Here is a 22,399-nt window from a genome sequence, read left to right on the forward strand (position 1 = left end):
TAGATCCAATTCAGGCCTTCAAACATGGTGGCAAGCCTCTTTACTCACTGAACCATCTTGCTGGCCCATGTACCATTTTAAGACCTAAATATGCTACTTTATTCAAACCCCCAGCAGATTTTCTTAAGTGCTGTTCTTAGACCTGTTACATGGACCTGGAATGTGAGCCCGAGGAGTTGCACCAGTTTCCTCCTGTCAGGTCTAGGGAAAAAAATAAGAAAAATAGAGACTTTGGTGAGTCCCCCAAGCCATCATGAACCACAATACTCCATAGAGGTGGGACAATTCCTGGCAATGCATTTATTTACTGGGGAGGCATGTCTGGCAAGGGTCGAGGACAACTTGTGGATGTCAGCCCTCTCTGTTGACCAGGTTGATTCTGGGGATTAAACTTGTGTCCTCAGGGCAGCAAGCACTGTTACCCATGGAGCTATCTTGTACATGCCTACAAAACTGAAACAAACAAACTAACAAACAAAATTTCTCTTCTTAAAAACTTCATTAACCAGAAAGCTTTAAAGACTTTTAATAAACAGCCCTGGCTGTCTTTGGGGGCATTCCTCGGGACTTAGTCTTGGTGTCTGGCATGATATGCAGTCTCTGAGGTCTTGCTCCAGCCATGTTTCTCGTTGCCTGAGTTCTGCATCTGTAAACTGCAGCATATTCCAAAACTTGGAGCTTGTCCTAAGATCCAGTGAGAACAAGTTTAGAACAAGACATGTTCTAAACAAAGCACACGTCTTGTGGGGCTATAGAAATAAATCACTGTATTAAAGAGAGCAGAGGAAATTCCATATTCAGCTATTGAACAGAACATTCTTTTGAAACCACAGAGTCATAGCAGGAAGCAGGTCTGCTCATGGCGGACAAGGACATATCACATTAGCTCAGAGTCTCCAAGTTCTACTGGAAGACAAGAACAGCAAAGTGGATGGGAGGGTGTGTTGTGTTGCTGTGGGATGAATGGTTGAACAGGGAGCAAGGCTCACATAAAACTAAACTGGTTTCACCTACCTCAGATGCAAGAAGGTAATCTTGTAAATTCTGGAACCGGAATTAAGATTAAGTGACATCAAAAGGAGGGCTTCATCATGACTTCAGTGTACCCATGGTCCTAAGCTAAGATCAGAATTCATATGCTCCTCCCACATCCCATGTTGAAATCCTAACTACAGAAGTGACAGAGTATGCATGTGTGGTGGCAATTCAATGTCCACAATAGTTAGGGCCTTTGTACAAAAGAGCCCAGAGAGTTGCCTCTCCATCCACAGTTGGGGCGCTGAATAGCAAGATGGAGAAACTGGTTGGATCCTTGAGGTCACTTCCTTGTGGGAAAAAACTCTAAGATGAAGGCACATTTTTATATATAACTTTGAGATTGTTTGTAGACAGAGAATCTAGCTGTGAATCTCTGTGAACTGACTGGATCCTGACGCACATGAAGACTAGATTGCATGTATGCATTGTAATCGGAAGAAATAGTGATTTGTAGGGCGGAGGTCAGAAATTAAGGTTCCTTACTTAGAAGATGAGCAGGCACTAAGAATCGTGGAAGAACAAATTGCATATTTAAATTATTAATGAAGAAACCATGATCGAAGCTTTTTTTTACTCCTTTGAACTGTGCCTTGGCGAGGCCCTGATGCTCCTGCATGGCTATCCAGATCTGTACTCAAGAAGATGCGGAAGAACTTCCTTAGTGTTAGCAGTCAGCAGGAAGACAAGAGGTATCCGTATGGTACTGAGACTCATAGACTTCCCTTTATTCCAAGCATGACCCTTGTTAGTGTCCAAATGATCCCTCAATAGTAGCCTCTTCAAGTTGACTCGGGACTTCCTTTTATTATATGTAAGTACACTGTAGCTGTCTTCAGACACCAGAAGAGGGCATCGGATCTCTTTACAGATGGTTGTGAGCCACCATGTGGTTGCTGGGAATTGAACTCAGGACCTCCGGAAGAGCAGTCGGTGCTCTTAACCGCTGAGCCATCTCTCCAGCCCCCCGGGACTTCCTTTAACATGGTTCAAGAAGTTCTTGACCCTTATGGTTTCTGGTGTAACAAGGTTTCTCAGGATCATATTACACATTTCTTGGTCCAGTCTTGGAATCATGTTTGACTGGAAACAGCATATAAACTATATGAAGAAGGCAAGAGGAAAGGGATGCCTGCAAGCTCTGTAAATGTTGTTGCTTTTAAGCAGTTGAATCGTACTATCTCTTCTGCCAATGGGACCTCCTCAAACTTGGGGTGACACTCATGTGGATAGGCATTTAAATATTAGTGTGGCTTCTTAACGTCACCATATATTTAACTATTATTGACATAGTCCTAGAGCAAATTTTGGCTAGATTCTAATGAAAATAATTTTGTCTCTGTTTGGAGTTTTAAGTGGAACTCTCAACAGGGAATTCACATTACCTAGGGCCTTACAGTCAAATGCTTTATCTCCTTTCAGATACAGCTTGCTAGGGACTGGAGAGCTGACTCAGTCATGATCAAAGCGTACTGCTCTTGCAGGTGCCGGGAGTTCCCAGCAGTTCCCAAGGCAGCTCCCAAGTCCTGCAACTCCAATTCCAGGGATCTGGCCTTACCAGGCTCCTTCAGGGACGTAGTAGTACACTTAACCTTATGCAAGCAAATATATATATATATATATATGTATATATATATATATACACACACAATATCAGTGCAAAAAATAATAAACAACTCTATAAATGTATACAATTGCTAAAACTGATCAGTTGAGATGTCTGATTTTGGTTGTTAAAAAATATTCCCAGCTTTGGAACAGCAATTGCTTCGATGGTCATGTGAGACAGGAGGTGACTCTTCTCTAGTCACAAGTAAGTGGTAGAGGGTGAGGTGGCAAGGGCTGGATTATACTCTGAATAGACCTTGGGGTTCTCAGAGAGTGGGTTCCAGTGAGGTCTCCCTTTCACAGTCTTTCCTGATTTATTTTCCTTCCATCTGTGCAATTAAAACTTGTTTTCAAAGGAGAAAGCCAGAACAACAGAGTTCAGGGTCTTGGGACATGGATGACCTGAAGTGTGTTTTTATCTTGTGCTGGCAGGTAATTCCAAATGAATGGCATGATTTCAAGGCCCTCGGTGATTTAAAAGTGGGCGCATCTGCTCCTCCTGTGGGTTTTATTACTGTGAGATAATTGAACATCCAGTAATAAAACTGCACTATCCTGCATCTCAGCCTCTCCAGATTTGGAAATCCTTTCCCCAGAATTTGTCCAAATTCAAGATAATCTTTCTCGGAATTCAGCACTTTCCTGCAGATTGATTTTTCTAAACAAATTTAACAAGGAGACAAATTACAAGCTGCCATACTGGTGGGGGCACATTTGGTCAGTGAACTCCCCCCATGAACTGTCTTTACTTTGCTCCTTCCTGTAATAATCGGACATTAGTGACTGTAAGCATCCTCTTACTTAGGCAATAGACAGTACCATAGGTAGTGCTGTAAATGAAGTTTCCAGTGACTAAAGCCTCCCTCTGTGGTCATAACAACTCCATGAAGCCATCAGGAAGAAGTTAAAGGAAAATCGCTCAAGGCAGAAATGACTAGGCAAAATGGGTGTTCAGGCAACTGGCCAGGAGCCCATATGTTAGACAATCTGTTGGATGGTGTCAGACGACAAAGGAATCTCAGGCCTAGATTTAACTTGAAATTACCATTACCTACACTAGTTCATAATGCAGCCCCTGACCTCTCTCTATAACACTGGGTCCAAGTGGCATCTGGGCTTGGATTTAGTCATGGACAACAGCAAGAGCAGTGGTTCTCAACCTTCTTAATGCTACAGTCCTTTAATGCAGTTCCTCATGTTGTACTGACCCCCCACCACCATATAATTACTTTTGTTACTACTTTATTACCATTATTTTGCTATTGTTATGAATTATAATATAAATGTCTGCATTTTCTGGTGCTCTTAGGCAATTCCTGTGAAAAGATTCACCTCCAAAGGGGTCATGACCCACAGGTTGAGAAGCACTGAGCTAGTGGAATGTAAGTTCCTTCAGTTCTCAGGTGACTCTGGGATTGCAGCATACGCACTGAGGCATCTGTAGAGAAGGTTTTAAAGAAACATAAGATAAGGAGCCTGCCCTAAAACAGAGTTATCCTCAAATTTTCACTGTTGGCTAATGTTGTTTTCTTACTCCTGTTCCTCTGTCTTTCTTCCTGAGAGCATAGCAGCATGTCCCCTATGTCCCCTATGTCCCCTATGTCCCCTATGTCCCCTTCTTTTAGTCATTTCTCAGCTTGTTCTTCCCTCACCAGGTGAGGGGACCCCAAATACATCTGACTGGGCAAATGTCTTTCTGAGAGAGTCGCCCATTCAGGCATTGATAGAATTAGCTAATAAAAGATAAATTTGGAGCTATGCATCTTGGGAGAAACTATTTTAAATGCTATGTGTGCCACAGCAAGTAGGGCAGCCAGGTGGATAAGGCAGGAAGCATGCTTCCCGTAGCAATGTCCTCCCACTGGAGTTCACACAGTGAGTGCTCCTGACTCTTCTTTCAAATCATTGTTTGACCTTTGGAATTTCAGTTTCTTCTCATACCAATGAGTCTGGCTAGTTCATCTGGTAACTGCCTAATAATATTCAATAATATATTTAAGGTAGCATTAAAACCCATAATAATGGGGGCTCGTGTGAATAAATTTGAAAACATGAACATTATGGACAATTATGTTATTTGTTCATTGAAATTACAGCCATCTATGCTTGATTCATTATGGCAGTCACATGACACCAAACACACATTGTCCTTGACTGTGTCCTTAGGAGCCGAAACAGTGGTACTATTGGCCTTCTGACTTCCCAGCCTGCCCCACTGGCCATCTGCTCTTTGCCCTCGTCCAATCTGCTCTGCTCCACAAAGGACAATATATGTTCATTCCTTCATTCTTTACCTTTGTTTCTGGCTGCCTTCTGCCTCTGTGGATTGATGTGATAAGCAAAAGGGAGAGACAAAGAAACAGTGCCCTTCATGAATGGGTTTGGCTGCTGTCTCCATTGGCCTGATTGTACCAGCTACCTTGTGTTCTCTTATTGGCAAAGTGTCTGAGACCCAAACAAGGGGTAGAAATCTTACAGTGGCTAATCCTAAGGGGATAGAATCCCTTTCATCTCTTTAGGCCTATCCGTGATCTCTTTTCAGATTAGCCCACGTGAAATGTGGTTTCCTTCCAGTGCCTAAGTTTCTGAAAACATTTTGAGCCCTCACTGTTTACCAGACACTTACTGAATAAAGTCAACAGGAAAAGTTCTGAAACTTACCTTGCTTTACTCATAATTAGCAACGACCATGCTGGGAAAACCTTAAGGAGACTGTCTAAAAGTTGAAACTATGAAGAGACCTTGAAGTTATATTATGAAATGGTAGATGCAGATTTTAGGTAAAGAAAGTAGACAGGCAAAATACTGGGTGTGGAAAGGCTTAAGTGGGGAAGGGCATGACAGTGCAGGGAAGGGGGGTACAGGAATTTATGGTGAAGGCTAACTCAGGGAAGGGTTACAAAAAAGGCAAAGGGAAGACAACTACCTCACAGTCCAATTAAAATGTAATTAAAGGATAATAGAATACTTGGAATGTGAAACGTGGGAATGCTGGGGTTATTGGAGTTATTGGGGCTTGGGGGATGGAAAGGAGGCAAAGAAGGAGGTAGCAGGCGGATTAATCTAAACTAAGGAGGTATGAAAAGCCTATGGAGACTTGCTAGTTAGTTAAAAAGTGAGTTCAGACAGATATGCTCTCCATGGGTGGCCAATGGTACTATCAGAAGACATGAGTATTTAAAGAAATAGCACGGAGCAAGGTTTGTGGTAGCTCCCTGTGAGTTATTGTCCAGAGAGGCCCCAGATATCCTTATAACACTGCCTGTTGTCATTCTAGTTATCACCATGACTACATGGTAAGATCTACTGCTGAAGCAATTATGTAGTTTGGCTGCAGAACACAGAGACACCAATCTCAAAACAAAATGAAAACTTCTTCCTGGCTACCTAGCATGGTATAGGACTGTGTTCTACAGGCTTCTGGGAGAAGAAAGATATTAGTAGCCTTAGCCTGCCAGGCAAGAGGCAATAATGAAATCACTGTCTGAGGTCCTCCTACACATGGTATGCACTCACTGATAGTGGATATTAGCCCAAAAGCTTGGAATACCTCAGAAAAAAATTCACAGATCATATGAAGGTCAAAAAGAAGGAAGCCCAAAATGTAGATGCTTCATTCCTTCTTAGAAGGGATAGCAAAATGCTCACGGGAGGAAATACAGGGACAGAGTGGAGCAGGGACTAAATAAAAGGTCATCCAGAGACTGCCTTACCTGGGGATCCATCCCATATGCAGCCACCAAATCCAGTCACTATTGCTGATGCCAAGAATTGTTTGCTGACAGGAGCCAGATATGGGTGTCTCCTGAGTGACTCTGCCAGAGCCCTACTGATACAGATGAGGATGGTTGCAGCTAACCATTGGAATGAACAAGGGGACCCCAATGGAGGAGTTAGAGAAAAGACTGAAGGAGCTGAATGGGTTTGCAACACCATAGGAAGAACAACAATATCAACCAACCAGAACATACCAGAGCTCCCAGGGACTAAACCACCAACCAATGAGTACACATGGAGGGACCCATGACTCCAGCCACATATGTAGCAGAGGATGGCATTGTCCAGCATCAATAGGAGGAAAAACCTTTGGTCCTGTGAAGACTCATTTTCCCAATGTAGGGTAATACTAGGGCATTGAAGTTGGAGTGGGTGTTGAGTGTTGGGAGGCAGTACCAGTCCTATAGAAGGAACCAACTATAGAATGGCTCCCATAGCCTGGAAAACCTGACATTCAGACTTAGATTCTGTAGCAGGTAAGATCAGAGAGTGCTAAAGGAGAATAGAGGAAGGAGGGTGGAGGCATTTTGGGCCTTCTTAGGAATCTTATTAACAAAAGCATTTCTCAAGACTGTAATGTTAGTAGGCACCTCATAGTGAGTAACTGTCAGTCTCCTTGGGAAAATAGGGGGCTTTCAGCAGCCTTAGGATGAGAGGACCATTGGTAATAGATGTATTCTTGGTAGTAAGGAAGCTCCTCTCCTGCTGAATGGAAGTATGGTGGTGTCAGATGTGGAATGAATATTTAGAGTCTGCATATATGTTGGTAGCTTTGTCTTGTATTAAAGTAAGGACTCTAGTGAGGCATATATCTCCGCATTCTGAGAAGCAGTGCCTGGTAGTTGAGAGGAAGTCTCTGTGATCTGGTTAGAGTAAGCTATGGCATAGCCCACATGGCAGCAGCTTCCATCTATGAACTAAGTACAGTCAGGATGTGGCAGAGGGGAGATAGAATGTTGTGTGTTTTGAAGGTAAGGGTTTCAAGTCCTTCTAGGCAGGAGTGGATGAGGACAGTGGCCTTGAGTAGGAGTGTGGCAGAGTCGAGAGGTGGACAGGAATCAAGTGAGAAGGGAGGGCTCTTCAGGGAGGTGATGTAAAAAAGTAGAAGCTTAGAAGGGGGCAAAGAGTTCTGGCTGCCATTGACATGTTCAAGTAATTCAGAGATCTGCAGGGCCAGTTAGCCTGAGCCTGCTCGCCTTCAGAGTCTATGCAGCATCCAAAAAGGACTCACCTCACAAAAGTTACATGAAGATCAATGAGCTCTCGCTCTACTCAGTTCCCGAGGATCGATCTAAATATGTGGAGGAGCCAAGGACTCAACTTGAAGCAAGCATCTTACCACTCCGACATCGTTGTGAGCCATATAAAAGTTTGTGTCAGGAAATATACTTCAATACTAAACCCAAGGTGGAATACTTTTGTCCAGTGGGGAGTAAGCAACTATAACTATCTTCAAAATGTGCCTCCTGGATTTTTCCCAAGACTCGGTGTTAATGGTTTTGCTGGTTTTGTTGGACTCCTTTTTGCTAGAGGTTCAAAAATAAAGAAGCTGGTATATCCTCCTTTTTTCATGGGATTAAGTGCCTCTGTCTATTACCCACAACAAGCCATCACCATTGCCCAAATCACTGGGGAGAAGTTATATAACTGGGGATTATGAGGGTGCATAGTTGTAGAAGATTTGTGGAAGCAAAAGTTTCAGGAGCCAGGAAATGTGAAGAATTCACCTGGAAATAAATAGAAACCTCCATGCACTGCCCATTTCAATCAGTTATAGGTACACACTGGACACTTCAGACAGGAAATCAGTATTTCTACAGACAAGTGGCAGAATCAGTATTGGATATAGTAAATGGCTTTCTTCAGGAAAATCAACACTAATTCTTTTTGCTGGTTTGGGTGATGGGATATTGTAGGCCAGCTAATCTGCAATCCTTCACATGGAAATTATGAACAAGCCTTAGAACTCCTCATTCTTATAGCACTATGCACATAATTAAAGTCCAGATTCCAACAAAAAAAGCAGGGAGGGGGGTGGCAAAGAAGAGAAGCTCTTGTGTGACATGAGAGTCTTGAGCCAGTATGGTGAGAGGATAGAGACAGGGTGACCAAATGGGAACTTGGAATCCCCCATGACACTAGGGAGCAACCATTGCCAGACTCTCTTATATTTAGCTATTTATAAGATAGCAACAGGACAAAAGTATGTCTTCTCATGTCCAGAAACTCCAGGGCCATTCCCCCATTTTTTAATTGTATACTGGACAAAGAGTTGGTCAGAGATGGAGAAACCCAGAGAATGGGCATGTAGGAGGGGAGAGAGAGAGAGAGAGAGAGAGAGAGAGAGAGAGAGAGAGAGAGAGAGAGAGAGAGAGAGAGAGATATGAGGTGAGGTGAGAGAGAAAGCAGGAATGACAAGCTTATTAGGACCCAGAGACTCAGGGAACCCTTAGGTGTTTCTTAAAGGATTGAGCAACCATAGCGAAGTTGGGAATCCAGGTTCTGAGGTACCCTTCCATGTCAACGAAAGACTCTCTTCCCTGGTGACTGGAGGTATAAGGAACCATCAGAATTTAAGACAGGCAAGATAGGGTAATAATGGAGCAAGTGAATGGGCTTGACAATACTTTTATTGAGTTTGGGTTGTGTGATTTAAAGTTGTAAGCTCTGTCTATATTTTAGAGGGATAGTATAATGAGAGTGATGGGTAGGAAGGGTTCTAGAATAGGATTTTGATGGAGGGATTGACAGGAGGCCAGAGAAGGACAGGCATGTCCCATACTTTTGGATCAGTGAGATTGGAAGAGGTTAGGGTGAAGCATTGATGTCAGTTAGTGGACGTGAAGACTCTTCAGAGGCTGGCCCACAAAGGGAAACTTCAGAGGAAGTTGTACGAAAAAAAGAAGTATAATTTAGCTGTGATATCACTGTTCAGTAAAGGGTTGGCAACTAGATGTGATGAGGAAGATGTGAGAGATCAGGTGGTCCCAGAAGGAACAGAGAGCTTGTATCCCTGGGCTAGTGGGACCCACCACAGAGATCTGAGAATGATAATCGGTTCATTGCTATGACGAGGTACATGACCAAGGCATCTCTGATCGAGGAAAGCATTAATTGAGGCTGGCTTGCAGTTTCAGAGGTTTGGTCCGTTATCACCATCTTAGGAAGCATGGTGGCATGCAGGCAGACATTGTGCTGTAAGAGGTGAGAGTTCCACATCTTGTTCTGCAGGCAACAGAAAGAGACTGTTTGCCACACTGAGTGTAGCTTGAGTATATATATATATCAAAGTTTGCCTACACGCTGATGAGCTTCCTCCAACAATGCCACACCTACTCCGATAGAGTCACAACTACTCCAAAACAGATACATCTACCTGTGGGCCAAGCATTCAAAGACATGAGTTTATGGAGGCCTATTCAAACCTATTCAAACTAGCACAATAGTTCTTACCAGAATAAGCAGGGAGTATAGATCAAGCAGCTCCTGAACTTATTAAAAATGATGGAGACTTACTCATTACATGGACAGACACCCTAAGCTCCTCAATGGTTTTGGAGTGGCATGATCCCAGGTCAGTGTCAGTTATGGAGAGCCTGGCCCAGAAGACCCTAAAGATTTTTCTGTGAAGGAGGAGCCTGGGGGGATTAGCCTACTTTGGTGAAGCACAGAGGGGTATAAAATAGGTAAGTATCCCATTTGTCCATGGTTTGGACAGTGTACTGGTTGCAGTCAAGGTAAAGTGGAATCTTTTGACCAATGACCAGTGTTGCCACACGTGAAGCAAGCTTTAGGTGGAGTCCTTTGGTGCTCCTTTGTGTCCCTTCTTTGGAGATGGCTTTGGGGCTGCTGCCAAAAGCTGGTGTTTCTGTCTAGTGTGGAAAACCTTTTCATTTTTTTCTGTTCTTCATTTCCATTAGAAACCATCGATGACGTATTAAGTAGATCTCTACGAGGGACAAGAGGGCCATTATCTAGTACTAAGTTTTTCTTTTTAATATACCTGCCTTTCCATATTATTCTACATTAGATAAACTTTAAGTTACTTTAAACTTGATCTTTATTACTTGACTTAAGCTTACCCTTGACAACAGTTGGTTTCCTCTGCCAAGTTTGCCCCTGTAAATGAATTATATTTGCAGTTATTGTGACTATCTACATAGTTCAGAACACATTAAAATTTGGTAATTTATAATGTGACTGACCATTAACTTGTATATCTTTAAAATAAACGTTAAACAATAAATATAGTCCATAGAAAGACCAGGAACATCATTTTCCTGTGAAGCTTAACAGTGTAAGCAAAGTCATAAATGGTCAAATATACATCTTTAAGCCAGTTTCTGCTAGGCTGAATAGACCACTATAATCTTATAAAAATTCGTCCTTATTGACAATATTCTAGAGATTTGGTGTTGCCTCCTTAGGGAAAATAAAACAAACTGCCTTAAAACCTCTGCTTTCCTAAACAAGAGTTGAATCCAAAATTATATATCTATATATTTATATATCTATATACCTGTATGTCTATATAACAATATACTGTATATCTATAAACTATATATCTATTATCCTCTATATTTCTATATATCTATATCATCTATTTATATGATAGATAGGGGTATATCTGTATCTCTAGATTAGATATAGATGATAGATATAGATAGATATAGATAGCTATGATATAGTCTGCTTAGGGTTATACGGATTGTTTTTAACTACATCCTAATGATCATAAAATTTGAAAAAATCCTGAGAAAAAGGAAGATTACATTTCAACAAAAATGTCAAAGATATCTAGGGTCTTGGCTGGGACAGTTTTGGTAAACAAAACCAAGGTGTGGGGGAGATTTAGAGAATTAATCATCTGTAATATATATAACATGTTTATTTAGGGTTTTCTACAAACCCTCTGTCCTGCATTCTGCCCTCTACTTGACTCTGTGATGGGGAGAAGGTAATGAGGAAAAAGACACTTTTCACTTGAGAACAGCTAAGAGGTAAACTATTCCACACAGAGGCTCCTTATTGCTTATCTTGTGTTATTTCAAGTGTGTAATTAAGAGAAATGTATATATTACAGATGATTAGCTCTCTAAATACCCCTCCCCACACCTTGACACTTATGCATCTAGGGACAAGAGATGAGAGGATAGAGCGAACAGAGGAGGGGAGTGGCTGACAAGACAGGCTGTAAAGTTTGGAGTTGAATAGCCTGGGTGATAGAAGCTGGAACATTCAAAGATCCACAACCAGGAGGGCCAAACTGGAAGTTTAACTAGAATTAGAGGAATGAGGTTTTTTTTTTCTGGGGTGGAATTGGGTATACATGAGGGTGAAATAAAACCATCAAACTGGAGCTCTCTATGGATACAAAGAAAGTTTTACTGGGGATCAAATTGGCAGGGCTATATCTCGGGGTACACAGGGAAACAAAATGGTGGAAAACCAAATGGATTTATGGCAGTCAGGCAAGGCTGGGGACTTCAGGCTAAAACAGATTGTTCAAATTGACTGAGAACTAGATGCTTTTGACCTTTGGAAGTGGATTAAGGGAAGTTACTGGCTTGAGATCAAACCGAAACCTGCCTTTTCAGCGTCCTGAGGAATGCTGCATTTAGGATTCTATTTACCCAATACAATCCTGTTTACCAGGTCAGTGACCCTCTTTTTGAGACACTGTCACCAGCACAGCCATTTTGGGGACAAACTTTGGACCCAACACAGGTCTTTTGTGTTATGTTATGTTCATTTTTTCCCTGGTGATCAGGGGACTTCTATTCACTCTAAAATAGGGCACTGATGTCAGACCAAAGGATTTCACCGCAGTCTGATATGATGAACTGGTGAACTTATCAGGGTTATGTGTAGAAGCAGTTGAAGAGCAAGTTATAGCTCAGTGGTCCCCAGAGAGTTGTATCACTACAAAATTTCCCCTTCTAATGGATGAAATCATTATCTATGAGGAAATTCACTTCCTATTTCCTCTAACATCTCCCAGGTTCACTGGCCGCTGAGGCAGGCAGATGAGGGTCCTGTGATTGATTCCCTTTCTTACTGAGCAGTACTAATAACTATATTGCTACTACCATAGTCCTAGTTTTGGGTGCATTCTGATTATTCCCTTCTCATGGCTACCTCAGCCAAGGTTATCTCTCCTCCAAGATGGTAGCGAGATGATCGTACAGTGTCCATTTTGTGACCTACAGGAAAAAGCTATACTATATTGGAATGGTTCATAAGTCTTATTTCTAACTGGTCCATAATCACCATTTTCAAAGAACTTTTGATTTTACCATAATTTCTAGATTTACAAACAAATTAAGAATGCCACATAAGAAGTTCCCATATACAGTATAACTCAAGTCTTATGAACTTCAGAATCTAGAAAAAGTCATGCCTACATTAAAGATTCTATGAGGCTAATGGACTAATTATAACTTCCTGATTTCAGGAGAGTTGGAATGTTGCCGATGCACAGCTGAATTATCTAGGGATACCTTAGCCCTTCGATAGCCTTTCAGTCCACCTCTGTGTCAGCCCTTCAGAATTATGGCCATCACATGAGACCTTTTAAGATGTATTATTAGCCCTGCTAGCAGAGCTTTTAACGAGGTAGTAAAGTAGGATAGAGAATGAGTTCCAGGAAAGCTTTATGCAGAGTGTGAAATTAGCACACAAGAGAAACAAGCTGGCAGAGTGGAAGGTGGAAACACTAACCTCTGGGCAGGAGAGATGATTCCCTAAGGAGCCCTGATGCCCCTCCCTTTGACTATCAGACTCTGGAAACAATGGACCTCCAGGAATCTCATTTCCCAGAATCTCACTCTGGGAAAGGAAAAGGCTGTTGCTTGTTGCCAAGAAGAAGGGGAAAACGTCTTTCTCCAGAAAGATTTCACACAGTTTTTAACGATATTTTCAGAGCATGTTGTAGGAAAGACTGGAGCCCACACAATGACGGGCAGGTCCGTACCTCCACTAGGGGCTGCTTAGCAGGACACACCTCTTAGAAGTCTTTCTCTAGTAACTTCCCAGCACTTCTGCTCCTGTCCACATGTCTCTGTCCAATTTCTTGTTCCAGGATACAGAAACCTAGGACAAACTGCAGCTACCTACCTTTCGAATCAACGCCTTTCCAGGAGCCCTAACAAGCTATGCTTGGGCATCCATCCCCAATATGTCAATTAAAGAGATAAATAATAGTGGAGGTAGTGAAAGATTTATTCAATCTGTCCAGCTGGCTAGTTCTTCTTTTGTCAACTTGACATAAGCTAGAGTCATCTGAGAAGAGGAATCAACATGTAGGCAAATGCCTCCATCAAGTTGGTCTGTGGGCAAGTCTGTAAGGTATTTTCTTGAGTAATGATTGCTGTGAAAGGCTCAGCTCACTGTGGGTGGTACTACCTGGTGATATAAAGAAAAGCAGACCTAGAAAGCCATGAGAGCCAAGCCAGCGAGCAGAATCCTTCCACAGTTTCTACTCCACAGAATCTGACTCCAGATTCCTCACTTGAGTTCTTGCCATGCTCTTCCTCCATGAAGGACAGTGATGTGGAGGGGGAAGCCAGCTGAACCCTTTCTCCCCCAGGTGGCTTTGGTCCTGGTTTGGTCATAGCTGTACAAAGCAAACTAGATTGGCCTGATTAGAGCAATAAAGAGGAGCTAACGACCCCATCCCTGATCTGTCCTTAGGGTTCTGATGTAAGAGTTCAGTTGAAGTCAGGGTCAGAGGGATTCATAACTAAGTCCTGGTTCTAGCTATCATCAACCAGCCTTGGAACATCACTGTATATGCTTCCAGTTCCTGGTGAGCATGACAATCTGTCAGACCTATGCTCAACCCACTTCAGCGAGGAAAGCACCATTACTATTCTGCTGGCACGAGAGTCACAGCCTTTTCCTTTCAGACTCCTGGGAAATTTTCAAGCCCTCAGTCTCTATTGCCTATAGTGTGGTAACTGAGGAGAGAGTCACAAGAGCCCTCTTTAGAATATCTTGCTCTGTCAAGATGCTCCTGCCAATTGCCAAACTAGGTCTGTAATCACAGCACTTGAGGCCTCTAGCAGAGAGCTCCCACTTTGCTGATTCAAGTAATGAGGTGAAAGGTGATATGACACATCAACCATAAGCAAGATTCTTATTTTCATTCATCTCATGTCTCTCTCTGTCCAGGATCTCCCCTGGACACTGCATTCAGGGAGTGGTCAGCTTGTCTCAGACTCACCGTGCCTGAGAGTTTTCAGGACCGTTGTTTGCTTAGGGAGTTTTGTTTGACATTTTTTCCCTACTAAGGCTGCAGGTGCTGCTTTGTTTTGGAAATACCAAAATAAAGGGTCATTCTTGTCACACCTTGTCAGAGTCACACAAGAACAAGAGGACTTCTTGAACACTAACTCTGAACCTTGATGGATGTACCTATAGGTTTTTTTCCCCCTAGACTGGCCTTTTTTTCTGCATCTTCCAGGCTTTACAAACAGGGAGAGGTCATTGTGCAAGCGCAGGAAGGGATGGGAAGTATGTATTGTCTCTGTAGGTATTTGGTTTGTAAGGTACACGCTATTTTCCCATTATCTTAGGAGTGATACTGTACAAATAATAGTGACTATTTAATAGATAATCCATGCCTTCTGCATTACACCAAAGGGTCCCTGACTTGGGAATACCTAACAAACTCTCACCACCTTGACAAATTTTGGTGGGCATGAATCTGCCCTGCCCTTCACCACCCACTTGCATTTAGATACATCCCCGATGACCTGTTTCATCTTCCGCCCTAGGGCTCCTCTGGGCTGGTTTTCATTCTTTGTGAAACAGCTAAGAATTGGGTAGTGTTGTTCTGTGTGCCTCGAGTCATTTGTACCTAGAAATGATCCCGACGACCCCTCATTTCAACACTGGCTTACCTGGCTCATCAAAGCATTGGCTGTGAGAGCTCACCTTTGAGCACCCATCCCTAAGGGATGACTCCCTTAACCTGGCTGGCTACTGTCTAGGTTTTGACCTTTGCTTCTTGTTCTCAGCATTTCTAACATGCTGTGTCTTTGCATAAATTCCATCACTGCTGTTGTTAATTAGAATGCTTAAATTCGTAGGGTAGTATATTGTGTCCGTTGGGGATGTATGCTCATGTTACCACTGAAGGCAAAGGCTCTTTGCCATTTGCCCTCTCTGAGATTCCAGGTCAATAAACACCTAATGGCTCCCTGGATTCGTTCTATATATTTTTACTGGGTTCACTCTTTTCAGTCCTACAAAGAGCCTGAGCCACACTGCATTCTGCCTTGATGAAAATGACAACGTGACCAATTCAAAGTATGGTTGAGGAGGAGAATTTTACTGTAGATATGAGGAAGAGTACAGGCATCTGGAAGGGTCCAGACTGAATTGGATCATGAGAGGAGGTGGTGAGGAGCAAGAGAGAAAGAGAAGAAAGAAGAAAGGGTGAACAAAAAGAAGAAAGAGAAAAAGAAAAGGGTCAAGAGGGCCAAGAGAGCATGGAGCCAAAATGGCTGAGTTATGTAGGAATCAGGTGGGTGAGGGGAAGCAGAAGCCCAGGCCCCTGGGCCAGAGAGGTTGAATGTGTTGTGTGTGGAGGGGTAGAGAAGTGGGGCTGGGGTGTAAAGTGCTGGGAGGAGCTGCAGAGGCAGACCTGTCCCAGGTCTCTTTGGGACCTGACCTGTTCCTGTCTCCTCAGCTAAGCTCCTTGCTTGCCTTCTGGTCTTCAGTTCAACTGTCCTGTTCAGTACCAGCTGTTCTGTTTGGTTCTTTACCAAGTCTGCAAAACCACTTTGCTCTGGTTTCCAGGTTCCACCTTAAAAGCTCGGTTTGTATTCTTATGTAAAGCACTGGCAGGGAAGTTTTACAATCCTGTGAACCTCCCAATCTTGGCACCCCAACTGCTCCCTGTGGTCACCCCAACTGCTGCTCACATGAATATTTCTGACCTTCTTATGTGGAAGTTTGTTGCATTTCTTTGGGCTTTACACATCAAACAGATGTGTAGGTGACTTGTTTGCTCACTTCTGCTAGTGTAGGGCAGGTTTACTCTCATTTTAAAGCGAGGATGGCTCCAGCTTCTGGGAGGAGGTTGGAAGTCATTTATTTAGGAGCTAGCTTCTAATTTTCTCTTCAAGGAAGACCTGGATATTTCCATACACCTCTGACTGAGAAATACGTTTTCAGGGGGACTAGGCAGCAACACAGTTACTCAGAATTGAAGGCCTTCTGGAACATTCAGCTTCTCTTTGGGGCCTGCAACATAAGTTTATGTAGAAACACTAGCATGTTAGCATTACTGTTGAATATCTGCCCTCCCTCTCTGTCACACACAAATACACACACACACACACACACACACACACACACACACACACACACACACACACAAACACACTAAGGTGGTCTCCATAAAGATGTGATCAAAATTTCCAATTTTTCTACTTCTACAACATACAGAATGAGTGAGTATTTAAGACGCCTAGACTCTTAAATAATATTCCCAGGATCCTGTGAGTTCTCTTAGAGGGACAACAGGTTACTCAGATCACTGCCTTGCCACTTGTATTTATTCACTTTGAAGTTGAACAAACTGAGTCCTTACACATGTGTGTAAAGGCTTCCAAGATTATTGGCTTTCCTTTGTTTTAAGAATCAGCTAGGAAAATGGGGATCTGACGGTAACAAGTAGGCAAGACATTCTTCAAAAGAGGCCATGACTGTTGGTATTAGGTCTAAGCTCCAACCCTACAGCTACCTGGGAATAGCTAGGTGTGCCCACAGTTATCTGGCAACAGCCAGGTGTGCCTGACTATAAAGAGGGCAGCTTGCCCTCTCCTCTCCCTCTTGTGTTCTCTTTGTTCTTCTCTGCTCTTGCCCTCTTCCATGTCCCTTCTCTCCCAACCCCCCCCCCCCCTTCCCTCCATGTGCCCATGGCTGGCCTTTCCTCTCCTCTCCTCTTCTTCTCTCATTAAACCTTTCCACGTGGAACCATGTTGACTTGGTGTGCTTTATCTAGGTGTGAGCCGAGTTTTAAACAACAGCAACACTGACAGTCTCTTGAGTGAAAGTAGCTCTTGATTTCATTTCCTCCTGCTTCTGAAGCAGTAGAGAGTGGAAGAGTAGAGGCCATTTAACCCAAATGTGGCTACTCAAGCTGCATTCCTCCAATGTTACTGCTGTTCATAATGTAGTCTCATACAAGGTATGCAGAGAATAAATATTCAAAAATTAAAAATAGTCACCTAGTGTACTTGGCATTTTCATTTTTTCTTTGTATACAAAAAACAGTAATCCAAAAGTGCAAGAAGAATAGAAACTTTTTCTAAAATTCCAGTTATTAAGAACAGTGGTATTCTTTTTTTTTTCTTTTTTTGGTTCTTTTTTCGGAGCTGGGGACTGAACCCAGGGCCTTGTGCTTCCTAGGCAAGCACTCTACCACTGAGCTAAATCCCCAACCCTGAACAGTGGTATTCTTGTTTTGAGATGCTGATGCACACCTTTAATTCCAGCATTTGGAAAGCATAGGCAGACAGATCTTCCCATTTGAGGCCAGCCTGGACTACAAAGTGATTTTCAGAACAGCCAGGGCTACCCAGAGAAACCCAGTCTCAAAGAAACCAAACCAAATCAAACCAAACCAAATAACAAAGAAAACAAACAAAACAAAACCTCCCAGTGTTCTCTTCTGTCACTGTAACTAAAGAAGTTGCACCTAGAGGGATTTTTTTTTTTAACTGTAGAACTGTTGCCTAACACTGTTATGCAAAGGTTTTCTCTTCTATTATAGTTTTTGTCATGCTAATGTAGGGAGGAAGATGACTTTCCTGGGATGAAGTAAAGCCTTCTTCATTTGGTTTTCTCACACACAGAAAGCTCAATGACACTGGCATGAAATGCTGTTTGTTTGAAAGAAGCTGCATAAATGGCTTTTGAATGTGCTCACCACAGAGACTTAACACCCAACTCACACTATCCTTTCTTAACTGAGGGTGGTGTATGTGTGTGTGTGTGTGTGTGTGTGTGTTTCCCTATCCTTGCCAGGCAACCATACTTCTCCACCCAATAGGTTGATTCAGGTCATATGGGGAACCTGGGCTTTCATTTCTATTTCAGTAATATTATGTAACACAAGAGACTCGGTGGAGAAAGTCTGAACCTTATCTTCACAATTTGGTCACATTGGAGCATCCATGAGATACTCCTATCCCTCCCAACCATGGTGGCAACAGCAAAGGCCTCTGTGAGAACTAAGCCTCTCATCCCAGCCAACAGAAATGATAAACTTGACCTATGCAGGGAATTCAGCATCCTTAATTTCCCACTCAAAGAGTTAAAAAGATTGAATGTTGAAGTTTGGTCTTTTGCTATGTACTGTAAATTGTAATGATGAATACTGACCCCCAAGTTGTGATTGCCCCCAGGGACTAGAAAATCTGCATGTACAATGTGACCTTGCTCCTTAATTTAAAACTATTGGTTTAATAAAGATGCTGGTAGCCTATTAGCTGGGCAGAAGTAAGATAGGTGAGTTTTTGGTTCCTGGTCTTGGGGTCAGAGGAGAACCATGAAGAGGGAGAGAGAAGGTGGAGAGAGGAGGAAGCCACCATGGGGTATGTGAATCATGAAAACATATCCATGAAGGCTAACGAATTTCAGTTAAGGGCAGCCCACATGGAACATGGCAGAATTGTAACTGGGGTTATTGCAGGGGAAGTAGATTCTAGTAGCATAGAGGGTAGCTATCTGCCCAGTTCTAGTGCTGAGTAAAGCTTACTATAAATAGAAAGGTTGTGTGCCTTTTTTTTTTCTTTTCTTTTTTTCAGAGCTGGGGACCGAACCCAGGGCCTTGCGCTTGCTAGGCAAGCGCTCTACCACTGAGCTAAATCCCCAACCCCAGGTTGTGTGCCTTTTATCTGAGAACTGAATAATCCGGGTAGAAACCTCAGATTTGAGATTAAATAATTACTACAATTGTACATTTCCTTCTCCTAAAATGGTTCAGAAGAAGCCAGAGAAAAAAGTAAACAGAAGTCTGGAACAAAATGTTCATGGTTTTGACTTTTACATCTTCTTTGCTTCCTGACTAGTTGATAGGGGGAGACTGTACCAGTATACATTGTACACCATGATGTCTTACCTTCTCACAGGCTCTAAAGCAAGGCTGAGTGTGTAATGAAAGCTCACACTACTGGCTAAAATAAAGCTTTCCTATCTCTCTTAATTTGATTTTCTCTGATATTTTGTCACACACAGAAAGTTTAATGACAGAGAATGGTATATTGTTTGTTTCAAGGAAGCTGCAGAAATGGCATTTGAGTGTGCTTACCACAAGGACATAACAGATGTTTGAAGAAGTTAACTATGCTTTCATGGATTTGAATGTTACACAATGTAAATACACACAAAACCACCTCATGACAATCTATAAATAAGTGAATTTTATATCACCAATAAATATAAGTAAGAAATGGTGAATGGAAACATTTCCCATTTAAACAAAGTCTTACATATTCAGATTCAAGATGGGGAGTTAGTTTCAAATTCATTAAAACCAAATAAATCTTTATAAACTCACACCAGGGTCAAACTTCTGGAAACTTAAAACATCAAACAAATCTTGAATACAAGGGATAAATGACATCTCTCCGTTGGAAAATATTCAGAAGACAACAGATTTCTTTTCACTCTATGTCAGTGGGACAGAAATGGCAGTATAGAGAGAAGACAAACAAAAACAACTTTGAATCCAGAATTATCTAGGGAAGACATTTTGGAAAATGACCTAGTATGAAATGCTCACCTCACAGTTCAAGTATTGTTGCAGAAAGGAAATAATGAGGGACACACTCTTAAAAATGTTAATAAATTCAATGTTTCTTTTTTCTCACTGACATTCTTAGATATGTTTGGCAGGGGAAGTAAAAACTGTGATACTGTTCCATACACAAGTGATATTGTTCGATACACATTCCGTGTATATAGCGAATGTACTTAAGACACAGTATAAATAACATAGGGCAGATGGTGAATTTAGTGGGAGTTAAGGCATCTGCATTGCATTTAAACAGGAAGAAGAGAAACTCCATTAAACCACAGTAGTTAAAGGCACAGACAGAGGTAACCTACACCACCTGTTCACCAAGCAGCACAGAACACTGCCTTCAACCACAGTGCTCAGGATTCAAAATGGAGGCCGGGCCTCATTTCCGGTCATCTGAAAGGGGCGACTTTCTTTAGCTTTCACGTACATTTAAAGCTCTAAGTAAATATTGGCAAACCACTTAATTAAGTTAAAATGTTGCTTATTTTCATAATATTGGAATAAAGTAGCTTTGGGATTTTAGCGCAAGAATTTTTGTAGTACATTTAAAGTTGTCATTAGTTTGAGATGTGTGAAAATGAGGAAACTTACTCTGCATGTAATCATTTTAGTATTTAGTATTTAGCAGTAAAATACTTAATTTAGTATCTAGAGCCCACTTGTGATACTGTCAAACCTGTCCATACGATGTTTGATTCCTAAGTGGGTCCTTCATAAATCATATGCTGGTGCTTTACCATCAAAAACCATTCTGTAGAGTGCCATACTGTCTACCCATTTATCTTAGGCTTTGGTTTTATTAACATATAAGAAAGCAATAGACAGAAAAAGAAGCGAAGAAAAGATCTCAAACTTCTATGGACAGTAACTGTGAAGTTAAGTCTTGGATGTGTGACTCCTGCTTACTGGAAAGCTGTTTAATACTGCTGTCTGACTCTATAGTCTCAGTAATATACAACATCAACCATCTCCTCAAGTGTTTCAAATAGAGCAGAAAATTAACTAATAAAAAATGACCAAATATAGTTATTGTGTCTTCTACGCCAAGCCAAGAATTGCATGTTCATTTTCAAGAAATATTAAATTTTATTTTTGTGTGAAATTTATTCTAGTCATTTGACATTCGTAATGTGGTTGCAAATTGCTCTTAGCTCATTTTTATTTTTATTGCTTTTAGAAAAATAGTGTATTTATATTAAACTCTCATTGGACAAAATTGGCTAAACTGTTAATGATCAGAACTGAACTGCAGATCTCTTTATATTTCCCAAATGATTTCTTATTATCCTGGCTCCAGTGAGCGTCATATCACCACCCAGGAGTTTCTGACCTTTCATTTCTTTTCTGCTTTACTATGAAGAGAATGCGACCCAGGATAGAGTTGGATATACACTGGTTTAAGCAATTATTTTTGTTTTAGGACCCACCCAAAGGAAAACACTGAATATGTGGTACAATATAAGCAACTGTTCTCAAAGATATTTATGATAATTTGATAATTTACAATTATCAAAGAAATTTGCTTTAGTTAAGAGCATCTTTCAACTTAGAGACATGAGAAAAACTTTCTGAACAGGGCGTAGTAACTTAGTGTGCTGGCTTGTCTTATGTCAACCTGACACAGTTAGTGTCATTTGGGGAGAGAGAACCTCAGCTGAGACAATGCCCCTTCTGATTTGCTCACCTGTGGGCAAGACTGTGTACATTTTCTTGACTGAATACTGATACAGGAGGGTCAAACTCGCTGTAGATAGTGCCAACCCTAGGCAGGTGGTCCTGGTTGATATAAGAAAGTAGGTTGCGCACGCCAGAGCTAGCGAGTCAGTGAGCAGTACTCCTCTATGGCCTCTGCTTCAGCCCCTGCTCTGACATCTCTCGGTGATGGAGTATGATGTAAAAGTACGGACATGAGTCCTGACTTAGTTAGGGCTTCTATTGCTATGATCACACCATGACCAAAAAGCAAGTACGGAAGAAAATGGTTTATTTAACCTCCATGCTGCTGTTCATTGCTGGAGGTTATCAGGACAATAACTCAAACAGGGCAGGACACCGGAAGCAGGAACTAATGAGGAGGGATGTGACCTACTGGCTTGCTCAGCCTGCTTTCTTAGGGAACCCAAGACCACCAGCTCAGGGATGGCACAACCCACAATGGGC

At 42.0% G+C, this 22,399-nt stretch overlaps 1 pseudogene; it reads left to right on the forward strand.

The window, feature by feature from the left end:
• The first annotated feature begins 7,650 nt into the window (after nt 1-7,650).
• Apoo-ps3 (apolipoprotein O, pseudogene 3) lies at nt 7,651-8,161 on the forward strand (annotated as a pseudogene).
• Nucleotides 8,162-22,399: the final 14,238 nt, after the last annotated feature.

The sequence above is a fragment of the Rattus norvegicus genome, chromosome 14 (genome assembly GCF_021556685.1).
Source record: "Rattus norvegicus strain SHRSP/BbbUtx chromosome 14, alternate assembly SHRSP_T2T, whole genome shotgun sequence".
Lineage (NCBI taxonomy): Eukaryota > Metazoa > Chordata > Mammalia > Rodentia > Muridae > Rattus > Rattus norvegicus.